Source organism: Pezoporus flaviventris, unplaced genomic scaffold, assembly GCF_033815535.1.
Source record: "Pezoporus flaviventris isolate CSIRO_AGI_PZ_B2104156 unplaced genomic scaffold, CSIRO_AGI_Pfla_v1 ptg000006l, whole genome shotgun sequence".
In the NCBI taxonomy this organism is placed as follows: Eukaryota; Metazoa; Chordata; class Aves; order Psittaciformes; family Psittacidae; genus Pezoporus; species Pezoporus flaviventris.
In genome coordinates, this window is record NW_026892554.1 from 6,603,526 (window position 1) to 6,620,171 (window position 16,646).

General features: G+C 45.5%; 3 long non-coding RNA genes across 3 annotated transcripts; 1 reads left to right on the top strand and 2 right to left on the bottom strand.

Annotated features, from left to right (window-relative positions):
* Nucleotides 1–3,127: 3,127 nt before the first annotated feature.
* On the bottom strand, nt 3,128–4,965 carry LOC133265849 (uncharacterized). Its single transcript, XR_009742155.1, has 2 exons — nt 4,776–4,965; nt 3,128–3,529 (listed from the first exon to the last, which is right to left on the bottom strand). It is a non-coding gene; the product is annotated as an uncharacterized LOC133265849 (long non-coding RNA).
* A 4,847-nt stretch (nt 4,966–9,812) lies between these two features.
* LOC133265848 (uncharacterized) lies at nt 9,813–10,926 on the top strand. The gene is made up of 2 exons (XR_009742154.1): nt 9,813–10,426; nt 10,600–10,926. It is a non-coding gene; the product is annotated as an uncharacterized LOC133265848 (long non-coding RNA).
* Nucleotides 10,927–15,612: 4,686 nt separating this feature from the next.
* On the bottom strand, nt 15,613–16,513 carry LOC133265674 (uncharacterized). The gene is made up of 2 exons (XR_009742063.1): nt 16,365–16,513; nt 15,613–15,785 (listed from the first exon to the last, which is right to left on the bottom strand). It is a non-coding gene; the product is annotated as an uncharacterized LOC133265674 (long non-coding RNA).
* Between the last annotated feature and the right edge of the window lie 133 nt (nt 16,514–16,646).

Genomic DNA, 16,646 nt, shown 5'->3' on the forward strand with positions numbered 1-16,646 from the left:
TCTGCGGCTAATGAACAGGCATCAGCTAAGAGCTTTGTGGGAGCTAATGAAACGTGCAGTACGAAGCGTGTCACCTCCAGGTATCGTCTGTGCCTCTCGCCTTGAGTTTAATCCTCTTCTGTGCCGCTGCTTGGGCAGCCTCGCTCTCTCTCTTCTCTATGTAACACAACAGGAGCAGCAGAAAGAACAAAAGCACTTTTGATGGTTTCACTTTTGAAACTGGCCTAAATGGCATCGAGCTCTTAGGCTGAGTGTTTTTCTTATTCAGACTTAGGTTATTCAAAAAGTAAGGCAAATAATGTCCACCCACAGTGCTGGCAGCTGGGTGTTTTTATAGGGAAATTTTAGCTCAGAGTGAGAACAGCAATAATAAACTGCTTTATTTTGCACCAGGGAGCCCTCCTGCCTCCACAGGTCAACTGTCTGGGAATTCCAGTGGTTTGGTGGAAAGAAACACCCTAAATTCTGATGCCTCTTCAAAACCCAATTTACTTGGCAGCTGTAAATGACGTGGCTGTAAAAGGAGAGGCTGTCTCACAGTAACTCATTTTCCAACTCACACGGCACCTGTAAATGCAACTGAGCACAAAGAGCTCAGCATCTAATACACAGCGATGCAGAGAGCCAGGACCAGGCTCCACTTTGTCCCTTCTCGAGCCCATGTGGGTTGCAGGGCTACAAATCAGAATTCAAGCTGCATACCACTAGGATGACAAACACAATCCATACTGTTAATTCCTCTAGAAAAGAATGCCACACATATGTATGCCTGTGGCAGCACAGATGATGGCTGCCATCAACAGGCAGGAGTCCTCACTAGTGGTCTTAACACAGTGTTCTGGGTTGGCTTGGTGGAGCCACTCTGTCTTCTTGTTTTCATGTCTCTGGCTCCAGAGCAAGAATAATATTTACCTATTTTACAGGCTACACTAGGAAGATTAATTAGCTAATAATACTCCTTGAGTACTTTGAAGACACAAAGCAACAAATGCATTTAAGGGGCTGTATTCAGCGTGCCTGAAATCAATAGGTACTTGGCAAAGACACTAGTGAAGGGATTCAGATGGTGTGGAAGCACACAGGGACTTGGATACAGGTCTTGGCCTTGACTCGTAGGGGAGAGCACACATATCCACACACATACCCCTGCCCCCCTGCACATGTGCCCACTGCTGCCTGCAGCAGCAGAAAGGATGTGTTGGTACAGCCTTGCTGCTGCACAGATAATAAACTCGAAAGCAGCAGCAGTTCTCCCAGACAAGAGGCTCATCAGACTGTTCATGCCCTCAAGCTGTCTGCGCTTGGGAGGGGTGGATCACTCCAGGATCCTGAGTAATTTGTCCTTTCCAGGCAGAATATGCAGCATAGAGCAGCTGTGAGCCAGCACACTGGGAAAAGTTTTAGTAGGGACAGCAGGAGAGAAAAGAAGTGAATGTCTTGGACTTCTGGGAAGCAGCTGGAGGACCAAGAGCCATTCAGTGCTAAAACACATCCCAGACCTAGGCATCAGCCTTCCAATACCTAACGGGGTGACAAGAAAGCTGGAGAGGGACTTTTTACAAGGGCGTGTAGTGACAGGACAAGGGGAATGGCTTTAAACGGACAGAGGAGAGAGTTAGATCAGGTATTAGGAAAAAGTCCTTCACTGTGAGGTACAGGGTGCCCTGAGAAGCTGTGGCTGCTCCATCCCTGGCAGTGTTCAAGGCCAGGTTAGATGGGGCTTGCAGCAACCTGCTCTAGTGGAAGGTGTTCCTGCTCGTGGCAGGGGGTTGGAACTGGATGATCTTAAGGTTCTTTCGAATCCAAACCATGGTGTGATCCTATGATCATGTAAGAACTGGGGGCTATGGCTGCAATTCAAGAGTGAGCCAGTCTGCAGCTGCCTGATGTGTAACTTAGCAGCCAGCGGAGACTTCACAGGCAAAATAAAGAGCTACCCAGGATTAAACTGACTTGTTAAGCATTATGGATCAACATTTGATTCTTTGTTCCTCCGGCAGAAATACTAAATCAAAGATTAGGAAAAATGGGTTTGCTCCAAAAGATTCAATACAGATTCAAAAGATTCCCAGTCCAGAAACCTAGGGGCTAGGAGCAGTGAAACCCTCATGCATCTTCCTTCAGGAAACGTTTATATGCCCAAATCCTACATCTTCTAGCAATGAGAAGTCTGGCACACCGCATACATTGTCTGAAATACCTGTTCATTGCCTCAGTTTCCCCACTGTGCCTCCATAACTGCATTAATGAGGACACTCACATTTCATGTATTATCCTTGTCCTGCTGTTTATGAAAGGTACACAATAAGTATATGCAGATCAAACACAGAAGCTCAGGGACTGGCCCTTGTGCCTGTAACCCAAATCCACTCAGCAGCCACTTTAACATTTGTTAAATGAGACCATCAGCTATGCCTAAAGGAGAGGAAGAGGCAGCGAATCTCCCAAAGCCATGAAGCGCTGAAGCTGCCTCTTCCTAAAGCTGTTTCTCACACCATTTTCAATGCAGATGGTCATTATGAATGACTCATTACCAAAGCAGGCCCATCACTGACCTGCTGTGTAAGCTGGGCAAACAATGGATCTGTCCCCACTGCATTCATTCAGTGTAAATGTAAAACATGAGCACTGAAGAGGCTTGAAGCTTAATATAGGTCTTGTTAAGTGTTCGTAAAGGACAGTGAAACCCTTAGATTAAGAGGTACACCAGAGGAGAATGATAGGGTTATAAAACCCATTTCTACAAATAACTCATATTTATATAGTGCCTTTCAACCTCACAGATCCCACAGCTTTTTCAGCCTAACACCTGATATACTGTGTTCACTTCACCCACCAGTTCAAGGCAGCCTCCATTGAAGTGAATTGTGGCAGCTGTTTAAAAGCCCCGAGCAGTAGTAATTTTAAGAATAGCAAGGCATTTCTATGGCCTTACAAACTTCAAAGAGTTAATTCTCTGCCCTGTTAGGAGGCAGGGAAAGTTTATTATTCCCATTTCACAAAGGCAGCATCACCAGAGTGGACCAGAGTGGAGAAAATGCGCTCTCCCACAGACTTATAAAGCAAAATTCTGTGCATGAGCCTGAAGTGCTTTTAATCCCACCTAGAGAAAACATATCAGCATGTCTTATTGAGATAGTCCTTTACTGAGAATAATGATGTGGAGAGAGCTCCGATCTGGATTCTAACACCTACCGCTTCTGGGGGAAATATTACCTCCTCAAGCTCGTGTTGACATAGAAACATCATGGTCCACAAATGCTTCTGTGCCACGAAACAAATCAGATGCTCAGAATATACTGCCAAGAATCAGACAATCTGTTTTAAGAGGACCCAAGAGTTACTAAAGCCCTCTTGAAATATAGCAGGATAGAAAGCAGCAGTCTCCAAGGCAGGCTGGTGGTGTTCTTCCACCACATGAGGCTCCGTGGTCCTTCCCAGCCTGCCTGCATTGCACAGCAATGCTGCTTCCAATAAGGAGGAAAATGCCCTTCTCTTAGCCCCAAAGGTTCTGCAAGATGGTCCTGAGCTTCGGAAAAGAAAGGTATAAAACTGCTTGGATTTAACCTCCTATTCATTGAGAACTGGTTTTGACACTGTCTCATATTGTTTCTTGACTACACCCTAATGCAGAATGAAATGGGAGCTTTAAAGGACTATTTCATCCCTGGATTCCCAAACACCTCTTCACACAGTCACACAGAAGTCTCTAGCTTTCATCCTTCTGTTTTCCACTGAGGATTTGCCCTATTGCAACTTCCACTCTTATTTGCAGTCTGAAATAAGAAACGCCCTCTTCTAGACCCCTTTGGTCCCTTGCAATCTGCTTATCAAGCCCAGACTGTGAAGCCTGTGGCATAAAGTCACTGCAGCCTCCCTACAGCCATGGGGAGTTTTCAGGGGGTGCTGCAGAGCTGTTCCAACCACACTGATAAAGATCCTTAACAACTCTCAGCTGCCCACAAATATATCCATCCTTCCAATAGAGCCAACCACGCAGATGCCTTGAGTCACTCCTACAACCTGAGTGATGCCTGGGGCTGGTGGAGGGTGATCTGTGGTCTCTGCGTCCTGCAGGATCTAAGGCAGAGGGGCAGGGAACCAGGAGAGATCAACTGTCCTATGCTGACCATCATCAGTTCCCCAGCAAAGTTGTTTCCATCATGGGAGTATATTTGCTACATGAATCACACCCCATTCATCACTGCAACTGTCTAGATGTAGCTTTGCTAGCCAGGGCTTGGCCTCTCTATTCAAAAAGCCCCCAGTGAGCTGTGCAGCAGCTTCACAGTGCAGGATGTGGATCAGTGCTCCCTGACTCACTCTGCCCGTTCCTCACTTCACAGAAGCTGCTCCCTTTCAGCCCAGAGAAACCTCTGCTTCCTGCTGCAAAAGGATGGACAGGGAAGACAGGATGTCTTCACCCTGCTGTCACTGAACTGCAGGCAGGTCCTGTGCCCTCCATCATGTCTACAAAGAGCTGCCATGGATGGGAAGCCATGCAGCTGGAGAGCTTATGAAAAGCTGCTACAGGGCCCTGGCCTGAGTTCATTGCCTGGGGCTGACATTCACTTAGGCACAAGAACAAGGATGGAGACGTCTGGTACTCAAATATAAAATGTGAGCCTTTCTGACACTGTGAAACTCAAACCCAAGAGCAAAATCACTTCCTATTGCCATGGCACTAAGCTCACAGCAGAGATTTTCACCTTCTCTGCTTTTGGAATAATTCATTTAACTTTATGGCATTTCACTACCATGCAAGTCAAACACACCAGCAAGCGTCTACATGATGGCCCAGGGGAGAAATCTCCTTGACATATTTGATGCCGTACGAGACAAAGCAGATGGTTGTGGAGGAGACTCTGCTTCCTTGGCAACCTCCATGCCAGGAAACCAAACATACACCCGTCCTTCTAATGCTGCAGCCCAGGAGAGGAAGCACCTCAGCTCTACTCACTGTCTGGATGGGTACTGTGCTCACCCTGCTTTCTCTTCAGAGTCCAAGCAATGCAGGCTGCACTTTGCTTTCAACCCTGAGTAATGAGCATAATGAAATGTGTCCTGGCAGGTCCGACTGACGATGTCAGTTGATTTCTCAGGGTGACAGGGAGATTTACAAGCTTTAGATAGCTTACAGGTCCTTATTTACAGCTCTCAAGCTGAAGCCCAGACCCAGGCACCCATATATTTGGATTCAGAGGTTGAGCAAGTAATGTTTAAATATCTCTCCCTCCTTGATTCCCTGCCTGCGGGATTAATACCCCTCACAGGTACAGGTGTGAGGAGGGAGCTGCCTGTCTCCTCCACTGATGCCTCTGGGGAATCCAAAGCAGGTGAGTCACTGTCCTTGCCATGGAGGAAGGCAAGAGACCGTGCTTGTTGGCTGAAATGAAAGGACAGAATGAAGCCTGGACCATCCTGGCCACAATTTATGGGTTAAGGCCGTGGAGCACAGCCATAGGATGCTCCCAGTGCTCAACTAATGTGAGGCAGCAGAACTACCCTCAATAAGAGCACCTGAGACGTAAGGTTTTTCCATTAAATCCTGTGGGTCTTTCTCTCCCTTCCCATCCTTCCCTCTTTAACTCAGGAAGAATCCCACTTAATCTCTAGGGCGCTCTTCCTGAACAAAGGAAAAAAAAACCCACCAGGCTTGACCCTGACCTTTGCAAATGGAAATATGATGTAGTGAGAATTGACACCTGAGACTCAAGTCGCCTCTTCAGTTCTGCTGCTGAAATACAGCAGGTCATTTGACATCTCTATTACAAGCCTCGGATAATGGGGAAGCAAATTAGGTAATTCCATTTTTTGGACTAGCTGGTTTTCTTGTCAGCTGGGAGATGGGATGTGAGGTATGTGGAGAATGACTGGAGGCACATGATGAGCAGCTGGTCATAGATATTGTTTGGGATACTATTTCTGCATGACCTGCTCCAGAGATATCAAAAGAGAGTGTATCTGTCTCCCCTGACATCTATACCCGTTTTCCATCACTGACTTCAAAGCAGTTGCTCTACATCTGCTCACATTTGAGTGAGCAGGGAATCGGGGCCATTGTGTAAAGATAATCTTGAACCTTAGTTCCCCTTTTAAATGATCAAAAATGAGTTATGTATAAAGACATGAAAATTAAAGCACATCAGGGGACACACAAACAACAGCAACATGTGCAGGAAAAGAAGCCTTCGCTACAGCTGACAGATAGCTGTTTATGGGGAGAATTAGGAACTCCAGTTCTCATCCTCCTCATCACAGAGACTGACTCACTTCTGCCTGCAGGTAGATAGCAAAAGACAAATCTGCAGAATCAAGAGCAGTGTTAATAAAAAACGAGAAGGAAACCCCAAAAGATCACTGTATGAAACATCAATAAGCATAGTGAGAAACAACCGGCTACTAGACAATCTTTAGAGGGAAAAGACACAGAAACAATGCCTAGAAAGTAAAATTAACACAAAGTTTTTTAAAACAAACACACAAAAAAGCAATATGTATGATTAATGAAGCAAACTATTTGATTTCTCATCTCATGGGGTCTTCAACTCCAGACTTCCTGGAAGAGATGCTTTAGCAATACCCATTAGCAAGCTCAACCGAGGATTGAAAGGAGCATATTTGATGCTCTCATGCTTCTTTCTGATCTTAAAAATCCATGAGCATGTTTGCATTTGGTGAAGCATTTGATATCATATCATAAAATTTAGCTCTTTGGATGATCTGAGTGAGGTAGTCCATGGACCAAATCACAGCTGAGCGACTGCAAAGAAACAGGAATACTAAGCAGGGAGCTATTGTATTATAGAATTATGTTTATTAGGGCATCCCAGAGATCAGGTCTTTGGTCTTTTTTGACGTTTTTATTGATGACTCTAAGAAGGATTGAACAAAAGGATGACAGGCATTCACAAGAGTGACAGGAAGTTGAAAGGGATCACAAACAGGAGGGAAACCAGAAAGATAATGTAAAGGCATCTGGATAGACTCGAACCTCAGAGTGAAAAATCTCTCAGTGCAATGAATCTGAGCAGGGCAGATTGGAAGTCTCATATCTGCTGATGCCTGTAGGCTTTAAAGGCGGTGCTCATTAAGATCATGCCAAAGAGGAAAAGCCTAAAAAAGGGCAGTGTATGTGGAGATGCTCCATCTGAAGCCCTAGAGATACGTGATACAGCAAGCCAGAAGGGAAAACAACAGAGAATCCTTTAGCACTTTCAGCAGGCAAGCCATTTAATAAACACATCTACCAAGAATCTTCTATAAAAAACCTGGGTGTATCATTTCCATTCACTGAGCTAGTGTCACGTCTGCAAACTGCACAAGGCTTTGTTTCCTCGATACATTCATTTCCATCCAACTGCCCAGGCAGAGCCTCTATTAGCAACCTCTGTTGACAAGAGTGGATTATTCAGGGAAGCAAAACTAACTCTCTTATTTCTATGAAAACTACACTCGCATGAAAATTCACAAGTGGAAATGTCTACTGTATCTCCTGTGGTTTAGGTGTTTGGGGCTGGATTTAAGGAGGGATTCCAGGGATCCCGAACAGGGTTTAGGATTCGGAGTCTGCCGTGGTGTGCAGGTAGCCTGCAGTTCCCTTAACCCATCTGCCAGACCTTTTGGAAGGTGGAGGACAAGGGGACTAGAAGCAGGCAGAGGACTCCTATGGACGCACTTACTTAACTGCTAATTGATCATGAATCTATAAGCCCTAGAGGGAACCAGGCAAATTTAGCCTGTGTAGAGCCCTTCTGTGCAGGTTTCCTTCCGTCAAAGAGCTTTCACCAGCACCCAGGGAAGGATATGCTGGAGGAATAGCATGATGGAGCAGTGCAGGCAGGGAACAGGGACCAGAGGACCCAACGCCAGACTGCTTTGTGTGGCCCTAGAGCACCGAAAGGTGCCAAAGGATTTGTATTGGGTGAGAGCAGAGGAATGACTTTTATCTGTAGGTCCACCCCACTCTGTCTGGCATTAGCTACTGCCTGTGGAGCAACAGTTTGCATGATTTCACTCTTCTGTGACCTAGAAGCTCTTTCCAATTTACCGCTCCCATTGCTCATCCCAAGTGTTACGTACAAATCCCCATGCAGAGCATGCTGTGCCATGGAACCTTACTCCATTGGCCTGCACCGCTCCTGAGCACGGCTTTATCTTGCTGTAAAATAAAGGTCATTATGGTGTTGTGCAGGTAGTGAAGGCTTTGAAGAAATGCTTTGAAGCACTCTACAGAAGTCGACATTATTACCCACTGCCCAGGGATTTGGAGGTGGTTTACTCAGATAAAAAGGCTTTTCATTCTGCTGGCAGAAAGCATGACATGAAGTGGAAGTTTTGCCAAGCTGAATTCAAATGAGTTGATTTTTCTATCAGCTTTTCTTCTAGAGAATGGGTATCCCATTGCCTGGGCTGTGTGAGGTTTAATGCTCTGACAGGTTCACTCTAACAGTTAGGATTCACTGGGTAGAGCTGTGCTGAAATTTTAAGGGGCTCGGTTTGAGATGAAGTTAATGGTACACTAGAAGACATTAAGTACATCTGGCTCTGGAGAAGTGCTTGTAAGGGTCTTGGTGCTCAGGATTTAGAGGCAGAGCAGACTGCACAGGGGACAGGAGTTGGAGTAGAAGCTAGACTAGCAAATCCTCACAGCTAGGACCATGGTGAATTAACCTCCTTAGGGAGGATTGTTTGTTATGCTTGGCTCCAAACAGGGCTGTTAGACTCCTGCCTTCATAAACGCTACCTTCTTTCACAGGTGTTTGCACTGGGGGAACAGAATAGGGAGAAACAGGATAGGCTTATGGAGTAGGCATCTTTCATCTCAACTGCAGTAAACCTATTAGCAGCCCACAGGTGAGGAAGGGTTTGTGGCACTCTGCTGATAGCAGCACTGACAGCAGATGTTTAGTGCCAGGCAAATTCTTTACAGCCAACCTTATTTGAAGTGCTCCCTTCCAAAAACCCTCAGCTGCATTTGGAGTGATGCTGGAAATATTTTAAATGGTGTTTCAGGCAGCAAAACCAAGGGATGGGTGGAAATTGCAGCTCACAAAGGCTGGTTTAAGTGACAATTTGTGTAGTGGGAAGAGACATTTATTTAGTTGATTTAAAGGTGCTCCGTAAAGGAAACAAATACATTTTACACCTACTCCTCATGTGTAACAGAGGCTTGAAGATTTAGCTGGAAAAACATGTTTGCTGTTTGAGAACTATCAAGACGTTTCCTTTTCTGCTTTGATTTTTAAACAGAGTGGAAAGTAGGTGTGATATTTTTTTAAGGGATGAGGTACCTGAAGCTTCTGAACATCCAGATTCTTACCCTAGGTGTCTTTCTGATATTTGAATTAAACAGATGATAACAAGAAACAGCGGGTTTCTAGCAAAATAAGGAATAATCCTTCCTTTCCCAATTGCTTGTCTTTTATCTTTTGATCTAGTAAGGTCATAATCCTACTATTTCTCCACTCATCCTCAGACACCCTCCAGCCAAAGATAAAGCTTCATGTTTCTAAAGTAAAAACAGAAAAGGACCTTCTTTGGAAATCCAGCAAAAGCAACCAAAATCCTCACTAATGAGCTGCAGCATCCAGCCCGTTTTGAAAGCAGCAAACCATAGCAGAAGCTCACGGATTGTCCCTTGGCAGTACACCTTTTGGGAGGTCCTCCTCCTGGTATCCATCTTGCCATGAAACAGGCTTAGGTCTGGTTGACACTGGGGATTTGGAAGCCTGGCTGCAGATGTTAACAGATGTTTCCCTTTCTTCCCCAGAGAGTGGGTGCCACTTGCATGTCTCTAATCCTCTATCTGCTGATTCCTGTAACAAGATGCCAAGTGTTTGATCTCACAGCTTCCAGGGGAGCTGCTCCACTGGGGAGTTACTTAAGGCAAATCAAGCTCACCGTCATTCCCAGAGAAAGGGTGGTGCTGGGATGACAGTTGCAGGCATTGCTCCGTTAAACCAGAATTAAAGTCTGCTGCTACTTAAAGGGGAATGTTTCAGCAGAGCCAGGAGGCAGTTTGTCTCATCCCTGCTCCATTGGGTGCTGGGACTCCTGTGAACTGCAACCAGATGCTTGGCAAGGAGTGCTGCTCTCAATAACTATCTCTTCTGTAGCACTTTGTCATGGTGCATCCTTTACAATACAGCACCTGGGAACAGCGGGGTCCCTCCAATCCACACTGTGGGATGGGGAGGCACCCATCAGGGTGAGGTGTTCCACCAGGGAATGGACAGACAAGTCACACGGCAGCTCTGAGCTTCAGGCTTTCTGGAGACCAGCAACGTGCTCCAAAGCGTGACAAATGGTGTGCAGACATCTCAGAGTTGCTTTCAAAGTGACAATGACAATGATGTGCTAATGCAGCATCCTGCAAAGGCTCAGGTGGATTCTCTGCTTCTTGTGCAGGACTTCTAAGACATAGGTAAGCAGATATTGATGGATGAGGCATACTAATACAGCACACATATTTCCCCTTTGACCTAATCTGACTTGTCTCTCCTGCAATGACAAAGTAAGTGTCATGTCTGGGGGTGACAACAGTTCATCTGGACCAGGAGATGGTATAAAATCCAATTCTGCTCTTTTCACATCCAGGTCACTTGGCTGGAGTCCTGCTATTTGGCAGTCCCTTTAACATCATCAATAAACCTCCAAAGCCATCTGAGGCTGCAAGATTAGCAGCTACCACCCCGATGAGTTTAGTTTATGCAGTTGAAGGGATGAAGAAATACAGTCTAAGGACACAATCTGCAAATAATCTTTGAAAAAGATAAAGACTTGTATTATTTGTCAGCTTCCTTCATGTTGCACTTCAGCGGGCCAGGCAGGACGTACTGCATGAATAGGCAGCGAAGCAGTGGGAGGCAAAGTCATAATCGCCTTTTGTGTTCTTTGATTATTGTTATCCAAACTAAACAAAGATTTGTGGTTTAATGGTGTCCTTCTTTTCCCTGGTTTTATTTCAGATTAACTGCTAGACTGCGACACTGTGTATTAGTGATAGTGTAGGAACCTGTTCAGGAGATAATCTCTGCACCCCGACTTAATGATTGCACCAACCTTTGTTTAAACGAAAGCTGCTGCTTATCATAGACTTAAATTGCAAGCCTTTGGCAGCAATAAAGCTTTTAAGTGTCTGCAAAAAAAGCCATAAATGGTTTAGAAAGGTTATAGGAATAACAGGCTAATATAATGTGCTAACTAGAAATGTGCAAAGGAGACAGGCTTGTCCAAGTATATCTGAAGCTTGCTCTAGATCACTGGTCTTTAATTAGCAATAGGGCTTCACACAGACCACTTGTGGTAGGTGAAGCATTGCAATTTTGCTGTTCTGATGGTGGAGGTTATCTATCGATAGCCACTGGAAGAATGATTTATCCTTGCAAATATCATGTGCTCTCTTGTCTGACATCCAAGCCCAAAGACTCTGATTGAGACCTGGTCGCTCCTTGAATTTCTATCTCTGCCAGTACCCTGGGTGTTTAGAGACGTCAGAGGTGCGCTCATGTAGCACTGATCCTTTACAGGTTACACTTTATTTCCTTCCTCACTGGAACCCTGTTCTTTATCCAGAAGGTATATTACTTCTGCACAAAATCCTTGGGAAGGTGATTTGCCTCATTTTGTATACATTCCATTTCTCACACAGAAACGTGTATTCATTGCTGCAAATCCAGCTTGCCTCAATCCAACAACTGAGCCAGCTTCAACTCCTTTGCTTATTTCTTCTCTGTGCAATTTCTCCCCTATTCTGAGAGCTAAAAATACATCTGGGTGCTGCCTGGAGGCCATCAGAGAGCCTCTGATGATTTTCCTCTGACAAAGGAAAGGGCAGCCTGAGCTTCACATGCATTGCTAAGCAATGCATGAAGAGCCTTCCCCACAAATGGGGATGCTCTTGTAATAGGCATCCATAAATACAGAAATCTGCCATACCCAGAAGCAATTGCATATGGAAACACTCTCGCTTCTTCTATTTAGCCAGTACCAGACTCTTGTATAGAAAGTGCAATTGCAAGTGAGAGCTTAAACTTATAATGATGCTGAGCAGGTGTAGAACAGCTCAGCGGGGAGATAAGCTTCACCATCTCTCACCCCTGCAATCAGCACAGCCCTCTCCTCCAGGTTCCTATTTGTATCAGGGAAGAAAAAGCAAGAAAGGGAAACAAACACTTTCTGCCTTTTTCACTGACTCTGAATTTCCTCTCCACTTCTCAAAGTCCTGTTCTCCTCTGGGGAATGCAGGCGTCTACATCCACCACTAAGGGGAAGATGAAACTGAGATGTGGTTTCCTTGTTATCCAAGTGGGACTCTTTGTCCTATATCTGTGGAAAACACAATTTACCAGGTAAAATCTAAACCCCACAAATCAGTTCAGATCCCCCAAAGATGTCTATTAACATAAAATGTTTATTATAGAAGGGCTGGTAAACTCCCCTTGCTCTTCTTTATTACTGCTCTGTTCAGAACAAACCACATGATGTCATTGAAGAAGAGAGTTGCGAAATGCCACATTCCAGAGCAGGAACCAGGAATGTTTCCCAAATTAGGCAAATGACATGAGAAATATCAGGAAGGCATCCATGAGGAAAAAAAAAGAAACCCACCCCACCCCCAAACCCCAAAAAAACCCTGAAGCCATATGAAACAAATTATAGCCTCCAAAACTGTCGTGGCAATGACTCCTCATCTCAAATGCATTTACTCACAAAGTCCTCAGTATCTGGAGAATATGGAGCTAGGACTGAAAAGTTAATTTAGAATTCAGGAGCAATATTTGCCCATTATTTATATAATAGCAATCTGCAAATATTTCCTTTTGATAATGCTGTTTGACAGAGATTTTAGATGCCTTGCTTCCCACCTTAATGGCATCTTTTTAGGAGCTGGACTGTAAAACAGCATCCACGCTCCCTCTGATCCAACAGGTTATTTATGTGTTTGAATGTTAATATGAAGAGAAAGTTAATGTTACCTAATGTTATTCTGAGGGGCACAAAACCTGGAAGGCCCTACTCCATGACCATCATCAAGATGAAGGCCCCTTTCCCCCTTTCTTACACTTTCAGGACTCCTTTCCAGGATAGCATTTCTTGGTTTAGTATTTTTACTTCTGGGGTAGAATCTCCCTCTTCTGGCTCTAAAGGAAGTTAATACAGCAAGGACAGCTGGATCAGTTCATGTTGTCTCAAGGTAGCTGACACCTGGGAAGTCCTCAGGAGATACACCACCTCCTGGGGCTTTATGCCTTGTTCTCAAGCAAGTTCATCCATATTTCACTGGTTCAGCCTTCTTAATATATGAAGGGGAAGAGACTCCGCTAAATACCTTGTGTTGCTCAGAAAAAATGGATCAGAGCTCAAACATTATTTTCTTAAGAATCAGTCACTTGAGGTTTCTATTGAACAGGTGGGAACAAAGCCCAGTCTGGCTTAATTAAAGAGCTAAACCAAATTAAATTGTACTTGAGCAGTTCCTCAGCATCCTGCACAAGATGGTGAATATAACATCCCTCCGCACTGCAGAATGGAGACATCATGGAATAAATCTGGGTCCTCCAGGCTCCAAGTACAATTTTTAAGCCACAGAATGAGGCAATCCCTTGACAGAAGGAGCAGCAGAATTGTCCTACATGAATGCTGTACATGAATGCTACACATTCACCCACCCATCCCATGCTGCCCATTCTCTGTGGCTCCCTTGATGAGCCACAGGACTAATGCTGCGGAGCACCAGCCAGCATCTCTGCTCCATCTCCTCCCAGAAGGTCACGGACACCTCCAGGCACATGCTCAGCTCCTCAAAGCAATGCAGAGTTGGAAGGGTTGCCTAAGAGGAAGATTCCTCTTTCTTTCAGAGAGCTTCAGATGCAGCTCCCAGTGCCGCTGATGTATAATCTCAGCACTAGTGTCCTGAAACACTGTGTTTGGTCACATCTGCATTTATCTGGTATCTTTCAGTGGAAAAGACATGCAGGGCTCATGCAGGGGGTACAAGGAGGTATGAATTATGAGATCCCCTGATGCTGCAGGTTCAGTTTCCAAACAGAGTCACCCTGTACCGCACGTATCTAAACATCACTGATCAAACCGAACAGAATGCAAGTAATGCAATAAAAAGCATCAAAATCATTAACCACCATTACAGAGAGGCTGTTTGCTCCCAGCTATTGTCAGACCCAGGCAGAAAAGTGTATAAATAAGATCCTTAGAAGGCACGGGGCAGAGCAATGGTACAAACAGAACTGCACTTTACACATGGTTAACACCTTCCTCTTCTTCCTCCTGCTGTGCAGCTTCTCACCTGAGTACCATACCCCCATCAGCATAAGCTTTACTTCTTAGGGGGGTTAGGAACAAGCCAGAAGAATTTTGAGCTTTATCATTTCCAGACTGTTAGGAATATATTTGACACCATACGCTGCACCTTGTCAAATAGAGGAACTCTGCAGCGACAATAAATATTAATTCCCTGTGCTGGCTTTCAGCCTAAATCTTACTAGATTGAAGTATCTGTCACAGGAATATAAAAAACGCCAACAAAGTAGCAATAAGAGTCAAACAAAAGTGCCACATTCAGCATCTACCACTGCCCAGTTTATGCTAGTCAAGTAATAGATGTTTCAGGCTGTGCATTTCAGAGGCAATTACACAGATAGGTGCATACAATACAGCAAATCCTTCTGCACATTTGCAGAATGTTTATTTCAGGAATAAGTCTGCCTCTTTTAAAAAATAGATGTGCAACACAACGACTTGGCTTGCAAAGCCCACAGAGCCCCTTTCCCAGCCCAGCACCACAGCAGCAATGCCCAGATAAGGTTAAAGATGATCACAGGAACACTGTAGGTCCAGCAATATTAATTTCTCGTGCTTTTCAGAAGGATTTTGTGCTGCCCACCCATCCTGCATCACTCCGTGGTGAAGCTGGCTTTGAGCAAGCTTAGGAGGAGTCTTTGCTATTAATTTCGCCTGGCCCAAGGAAAATGAAAGGAACAGATGTAAGGATGAGCGTGAGACATCAGCTAGTGTTTACCCATCACTCCTGTCTAACAGCTGAGCACTGAGGGCAGAATCCCGACTGGATTCATACCCACCCCGTACAGTGACTGTGAAATACGAGTTTCTGAGGGTGAAGAGTGTCTTTCCCCAGGTACATGCCCAGCACATGGCACTGTGGAACTCTGATTTCACACAGACAAGTAAAGGCAACTGGTAGATGTGGATTTGGACCTTAAACTCCATGAACAGCTGAAGTGGTTCTTGCTTTGGAAGCTCCTTACTCCTCTTCCATAGAATCACAGAATGGTTTGGGTTGGAAAGGACCTTAAGATCCTCTAGTTCCAAACCCCTGCCATGGGCAGGGATACCTCAGACTAGACCATGTCACCCAAAGCTCCATCCAACCTGGCCTTGAACACTGCCATTGTGCTGTGGAGAAGCACTGCAAGAGGAACAGCAGGGTAGGACCAAGAGGAATCTGACAGAAGCTGGGCAGCAGCTGGCAAACAGAACAGGCAGGGCCAACACCAGTGTTCACAAATAACAAATCATGAGAAGCGCTCAGAGCCTGCATCACCGACCTGACCTCCTGCATTGTGTTGGGTTTTATCTATTTATTTCTCTTCCTGCACAGAAATAAACTGGGGCCCCACTTGGAAACTGGGCAAGTACACAAAAAGTCAGCAATGAAATCAAGCTGCAACAATGACCGATTCACGCAGCCTAAGGGGCCTTCTGCACATTGTGCACGTCAAAACTTCCTCATCCCAAAGAACTTCCTGCAAAATAACATAGGATGCTTTTCTAACCGAGCGGGTGGCATTCCATACAGCATCTCAACTAGGTAGGGAAGACGATGACCACACGTTATTTCACTGCTACCTTTCCAATGGGACACTGCCAGCAGGGATACATCCCTGTAATCTTTGCAGTTTAGTCACACATTCCTACCGATTACACCCAGTCATGCCACCCTGGAACTATAGAGTTCAAAAGGAAGGAAATCAGCTCCTTCTTCTCTCCCTTCCTCGTTTCATTTCAGTAGCAACATCCCCTCTTCCCACAGTTACTTTGCAGTAGGTAAACTCATGCTCACACTAAACACAGGGAGTAAAGTAAGTTATATCTTGAAAGTTATCACAGCACAGGCTCCCTTCTCCCCTATTTACTCCCCTGCCTGGCTCAGTGGATGGCACTGCATGCTCAGCACACCCGGGATGGTTTGCAGAACCGTGGCTCGGATTTCCATGAATCTTTAAGCTTTCAAGATGTGAAACAGGAATATATAAATTAACCAGGAAGCAAAGCCTGGGGGACCAGAGGAAAGGCAAAACCCAGCAAATCTGGTCTATAAATACTTGAGTTCAGCAGCTACGCCGCGCTGAACCGGCATCACAGGCACGTCTGTTCCATGTCTGATCGCAGTTTGAACCCTGGGATCGCTTCGCATCTGGGCAGCTGGTGCGTGTTGTGGTTAAAGCAGTCGTTACCGGCGAGGAAATGGCGTTGGCACCGGCACCGCCGGGGCTCCGGGGACCGCGGGGCGGGCGGGTAGGGAGCGCCGGAGCCCGCGGGAGCGGCCCCTTCACAACCGCGGCGAACCCCGGCCCGGCAGCTGGGCCCCGGCCGCGGGAGGCGGT